Source organism: Corvus moneduloides, chromosome 16 (assembly GCF_009650955.1).
Source record: "Corvus moneduloides isolate bCorMon1 chromosome 16, bCorMon1.pri, whole genome shotgun sequence".
Classification (NCBI taxonomy): Eukaryota; Metazoa; Chordata; class Aves; order Passeriformes; family Corvidae; genus Corvus; species Corvus moneduloides.
Window position 1 is genome coordinate 9,680,923 of NC_045491.1, and position 6,639 is coordinate 9,687,561.

Genomic DNA, 6,639 nt, shown 5'->3' on the forward strand with positions numbered 1-6,639 from the left:
CTGGGACTGCCAGGGAGTGTGTGAGCAGACGGAGGTTTGGCTTTAAACTCTCCCACTGGAGCAGAGCTCATCTAAGCAGAGGCAGTTTTGAAGCAGTTGGTTTGTGATGATGTGTCACTTAATTGAAATCTTATTTAACCTTCTGACAGAAGTGGCAGATTCCCACAGGGTCCCCGGGGGTGATCTGGGGCCAGCGGGACTCTCGTTTACTCCGCTCTCGGCAGAAGGGGAACATCTGGTATGCATTGTGTGAGTCTGGACAGCCTTGCCCTGGGTCTGCTGCCCAAAGTCAGAGCATGGCTGCTCACAAGGCACATCCTAATCCTTCCTGGGAATAATGGGCAGGCCACTGGGAAACCTGGTACAGGAGCTCTGCTGGAGTGAAATCCTCCCTGGAGCTCCACAAACAGCCTCAGCAAGGGCTGCCTGTCCCTCAGCACAGGGCTGCAGGCCCTTTCTTCACAGAACCACAGAATGCTTTGGGTTGGAAGGGACCTTCAAGCTCATCTCATTCCAACCTCCTGCCATGGGCAGGGACACCTTCCACTATCCCAGGCTGCTCCAAGCCCCATCCAGCCTGGCCTGGGACACTTCCAGGGATCCAGGGGCAGCCACAGCTTCTCTGGGCAACCTGTGCCAGAGCCTCCCCACCCTCACAGGGAGAATTTCAACTCCCTCACCCTTATTTGCTACTCGTGCAAAGGGAGTTGTTCGAGAAAGCTGATTCAGATGCTAATTAGGCCTCTTAATTGCCATAGTTGCTAATTGCATGTATTAAAAACAGTCAAAGGAGAGTTACACCCCCATCTTAGGGCAATATTTAAAAGCAAAGCAGGAAAGGGCTGGCAGTGCTAAACACGGAATAGAAAGGAGTGGAATAGTTCAGCTGGAAGGAACCTACGATGACCATCTCGAACTTCCCGAACAATTGGTTTTGATCGGGGCGAACCAAAAGCTAAACCATGGCTTTAAGGGCACTGCCCAAATGCCTTTTCAACCCTGTCAGGCGTGGGGCACCGACCCAGGCAGGGTCTGAGCACCCTCGGGGCACAGGAACGCTGCGGTGCAGCCGCGGAGCCGCAGTGCCGGGGCCGTTTGTTTGTGTTTATGGAGGCAGAGCGGGCAGTGATTGAAGGTGTTTACTGCCACGTATAATATCTTCCCTTTGTGCCGATGTCTTTCCCCTGGAAGAGAAAATCAATACCCAAGCTAAATCTGGAGGCCTCAATATTTCTCAGAGAAGTGCAAATCAATATGGATTTCTTAACAAGTTTAATTTCAATACCTGAAAGTGCACATTCTGCCTATTTCCTGACCTTTCCAATCCCCAGGGGAGGAGGATTAAAAAGATTTGTTCAAATTCAACGAATTGAATCAGCAAATGCCCCATTACCTTGTTTTCTTTCCGCCAGACCTTGATAAACAGTACGATAGCCCATCGTCTACGCGTGGCTGCCAGCGCTGTTTCGACGCCAGCCATGCCGACCCGCCAGGCATGGCAGTGCCTATAGTCACCTTCGTGGGCAGAACAGCCCAGGATGGTGACAAAGGGGCCAGGTGTCGTGTGCCGATGCACCCGCTCCCCCTTCTCCGAGTGCCAGCGGACCCACATCCCACCAGTGAGCCCGATCCTCCCCGTGCTCCTGAGCCGGCTGATTTATGGTGCTGCAGTGCTCTATATTTATCCTACAATGGCTTTGTGCAGCGTTAGATCATCGTGGGAGCACTGTAAACACTGCAAAATGAGCGCGAGCGTGTGGGCACGACTGGCCAGAGCAGAAGACTTTGAGCGATTCAGTTTTTGCCCTTGGAATGATCCCACGGACAGGAGAGCAAGGAGCATCCATCCGACAGCGCGGGAAACCTATTGTGTTTGGGTACAGCCGTGGCTGTCACTCGGGGGCACTCGCAGCTCCCCGCAGGTTGAACAGCACTGGGCGTGGTGGGGACGCAGGGCCGGGTGCTGGGTGCTGCCCTGATGGGTGCGGGTCCAGCCCTGCAGCCACCGAGGACTGGCTGGGGGAGCTGGAGATGGCTCCGAGTCACGGCTGGGGCGTTGCTGTGCCGGTCCCCGTGGGCTGCCGTTCCCGTTTGCCTCCCAAGGGAGGGGTTTAATTGCTGTGTTGGTGCTGTGATGACAAACCCGGCGGCGAAGCGCTGTCAGCCTGCGGGAGCTGGTGCTGGCACGGAGCCCGCGGAGGGGAAATGGCAGCTGGGTCCTGGCTGCAGCACAGAGCTTTGCATTTCACCCTTTTCCCCCTAATTTCACATCTACATCAGGACAAACGCACTACCGTCTCCACGGTTTGCTGCAAGGGAAACTCCCTATTCCCTATTCCTGCAGGCTGTTCCTTCCTCAAAATCATCCTTTGTCCTTTCTGGCTTTGATTTTTTGGGGGATTTTTACTGTTTGCCATAGCTTAGGAGAGTCTGGGTAAAGCCATACCATTTATATCGTGTGTTGATTATTTACTTGACAGACAGTAATGGTTTCTGTAGTACCATTACTATATGTCACCTAAATCCAAAGACTGAGGTGCTGTAAAGGGCAGCCTTTCACTGGGGGCTAGAATAGCTTCTCCAGCATTGTTATCCTGCACATCTGTAAATCTCTGGCCAACCACAGCCACTAAACCCAGCTCTCAAAAGTTCCCCAGAAAATTTTCAACAAATAAGACTTTCACCTGCTCTTTACTAATAAACTCCTGTCCCTCTGCCATTAACCTCCCTCCAGTCACTAGAGGAGCAAATCCTCCTTCACCACCTGAGCTGGCGTTGGAGAAGGATAGCAGGAGCTGGGGGTGTTTGGGGATGAGATCTCTGTGCCTGTAGCTGCAGCTCTGAGGCCACTGCAGAGCTGGGGGCACCCTGACATGGGAACACCATGGGAAATAGTGATGCAAGTAAATGCAATTAGGAATTAATTACCACAGGTAATTAATTACCACTTCCTGGTGTTCCAGTACCCGAAGAGAACCTGCAGGACAGATGGAGGGAGACTACTTACAAGAGCATGTGACAGGACAAGGAGGAATGACTTCAAACTGTCAGAGAGTAGGTTTAGATTAGATACTAGGAAAAAAACTCTTCCCTGGGATGGTGAGGCCCTGACACAGGTAGCCCAGTGAAGCTGTAGCTGCCCCTGGATCCCTGGAAGTGTCCAAGGCCAGGCTGGACAGGGCTTGGAGCAGCCTGGGATAGTGGAAGGTGTCTCTACCCATGGCAGGGAGTTGGAAGAGATGCTGTTCTCGCTTTGCTGAATTGAAGTTTCAGCTTCTTTAATAACCTGCAGGTCCGCTGGAAAATTGTGACAAGTGGCATCAAGAAGCAACTCAGTAAGTTTATTTTGATGAAATACAATAATTATCATGCTTAGCAGCTGTTGCTATTTAAAATAAGAAAAAACGGGGACTGCATTTAAAATGTTTTGTAAACCATGTGCACCAACAATCTGTTCCAATGAAACCAGCCATTATGGAAACGGTATAATAGCAGGAGCTCATTATGGAAAGTTAAATTGCAAATCATATTTTGTTTCAAATGAGCTGGATGAATGCATAATTTGCCTCAAAGAAATAGTTTTGTAGTTCTGATCCTCCTGCCAAGAGCTGAAGCTCTTGGGCTGCAGCTGCCGGGGCGGCCTGATTGTCCATTTCAAACTGCAGGAAGTTTGGGTTTCAAAGGAAGATTTGAAGAGAGAAAAGGGGGAAAAAAAGTGAAGGAATAAAAGGCAGAGCAGTGAGAGCTCTCAGTTGGTTTCCTATGTGAGATTCTGGTGGTGCAGGGTGGGTTTGAAACACCAAGGGCCTGTGCAGGCCTGATCACGTGTCCCTGTGCTGGAGCCAGACCCCGCACCGTGGGCAGAGCTGGGTCCCCGGGAGCTGTGGTGACAGCCGTGGTGGCAGCCCTGCCTGGGAAGGGCAGCACGTGCGGTGCCACTCAGGCTGGCAGGGTGGCAGCTTGACCCACGTGCCAGAGCATGGTCCCAGGGTCACCCTGAGCTCCCCCATGGCACAGCACTGAGGGGGCCCCGTGCAGATGCTCCCTGAGCTCTGCCAGCTCTGGTTTCAACCAGGGTGTCACCGAAGCCACACAGTCACCTCACAGGTGACAAGCCCCCATCCCCGCAGAACCTGCTGCAGGAGCACAGCTGCTGTGGCCGCAGCTCTGGTGGCTCAGTGCCTGCAGGGCTCTAGTACGTGGTGCCTCGTGCCCAGAGACCTGACCTACAAGTGGTGGCACGTGAGATGCTACACGAACAGCTAATGGCATTTCCTTGTCTCGAGGCGGCTCCAGGGACAGGCAGCGGTGGCACAGGGGACACGGAGCCTCTGCTCGTGGCTGTGCCACCGTGATGTAGCTGCTGGGAAGCGATGGGCAGGCGGTCATGGCTGGACCCTCTGCCATGGGGGCCAGGACCAGAAACCGCCCAGAGCCTCCCTGCACCCTCTGGCTGGGACACGCTCACCACAGGTGACTCTGTCTCTTTTGGCAGGGGCACATGTCACAGCTGCTGTGCTCCAAGCAACGAGGTCCTTGTGCCAGGGTCACCTCCAGCTGTGGTGGCTTTGCAGGATGAAGGAGCTGCCCCTCTCCTGCATCCCAGGCTGTCCCCGTGGCTCACTGCAGGCACTCTTGGAGTGTCCCGGTGTCCCCCGGCCCCGCTGCCGCATCCAGCCCAGCCCAGAGGTAGTTTCATTAAATATTAAATCCAGCAGCTGCTGGCAGCGTTGGGGGGTGGGTAAAGACAGCAGAAGTAATTTGCAATTAAAATGTGTTTATCTTAGGAAAGAAGTCCCGGAAACTTGTAATTAAAATGTTTATGCAAAGGGCAGGATTTCATAGCCTTAATCTTCAGAAGTCTTAGTGAAACAGCAGTGGCACAGGTGAGGTTGGCACAGGACAAATGGGAGCCAAGGCTCCAGGCAGTGCTGGGCACCCGGGATGGTGGTGGGATGGGGAACCATGTCCAGCATGCCTGGAGCAGCTCCACGAGCTTTGTAGAACAAAAGCCCTTGCCCAGACACTGTGCCCAGCGGATGCAGGAGGGCCGCAGTGGATGCAGGAGGGCAGCAGTGGATGCAGCTCCTCCCCTGGTGATCCCTGGACACACCACTGCCAGGCACAACCAGGGTAGCTGGGATAGCTCCTCGTAAATACCTGTTGGGCTGCTGCTTTCCCCAGCACCCCCCAGTCCTCTAGTGGTATTTCTGTGCATTTCCAAGCTTGTTTTTCCTCCAGTTACAGCAGGTAGGAACTTCCCATGCAGAGCAGGTAATATGAAAACATCTCCTGATTTGGGAGTTGTATAATCACAGCACTAAGCTACCCCTTTGCTGGTCCTGCAGCAGCAAAGTCTGGGTTGAGAGTCTGAATTTAGATCCTCTTCATATTTATTTCATAGTGATAATGAGAAAAATAAATAGAAGTAGAAGGGCATTGGGCTGGCTCTGAATGAGTAGACACACTCTCAGAGTGTGTCCCAGAGGCTCTCACCTTGGGGCTCAAGTGCCTTTTATCCTGCCAGATCATGGAAACCCTGCAGCTGGTGCTGTTGGGCTCCAAAAGAAGCCTTTGGGGCAGTTTTTCTCAGCTGAGATAGAGCGAGTCCCCTTCTCTGCTGCCCCTCTCCCAGCCAGCCCCTTTAGCAGCCTCAGCTGCAGCCTCTCCTGGCTCTTCTTCCATTCCTCACTGCCGATCCAGGTGGCAGGGAACTCTGGAGCTGCCCCTGCCCTGGGTTAACTGAGACTGCCAGGATGCCAGGGCATAAAACCCAGAACAGAGAAAATTGTATTAAACAACTGTGAAATAAATAATTTATTTCCATATTGTCTGTGTTTTGGACTGAAGGAAGAAGTCCACAACTCCAGCAATTTGACTTTTCCTGCCAAGCCACGAAGTGGCAGGCAGTTTGTTAGCTTAGATCATCATGCCTCAGAATATCATTATCTTTAAAATGAATAAAAATATAAACCCCACTGATCAGAGGTTGCTAAGGGCTCTACATGTTCAGCATCCCCCCTCCAGCACCCTGGGGGTGTTCAGTTATCCCTGGTGTGCCCAGCTTGGGGACAGCCTGCAGTGTTATGGGGTAAGTGTTTCCTGCCTGGGTGTTGGGGATGTCACTGAGCAGACCTGTCCTGGTGTCCAGATCTTTCCACCTGCCTTCTCCTGCCCTCTCCAGAGAAGCAGCTGGGAAGCCAGAACCTTTCTTTGCAGCACAGCAAGGACCACACGATTGGATCAGGAGCTGAAGGAGCAGACACTGCCATGTTTTTGCAGGGTCTTCAGAGAAAGAATCAGAGAATCCCAAACTGGTTTGGGTTGGAGGAGACCTTAAAGACCATCTCAGTCCACCCCCTGCCATGGGCAGGGACACCTTCCACTACCCCAGGTTCCTCCAAGCCCTGTTCAATCTGGCCTTGGACACTCCCAGGGATGGGGCAGCCACAGCTTCTGTGGGCAATCTGTGGCCTGTGAAGTGTTGGTCAAGAGCATGGGTGGGTGCCACAGGCACGGGGTGAGCTGGGTGCTGGACCCTCCTGGTCTCAACCATGGTGTGACCCCATGATGGAGCCCACATGGAGCCCACAGGCTGGGCTGAGGATGCCAGGGGAGGTTGTGGTCATGGGATGGAAA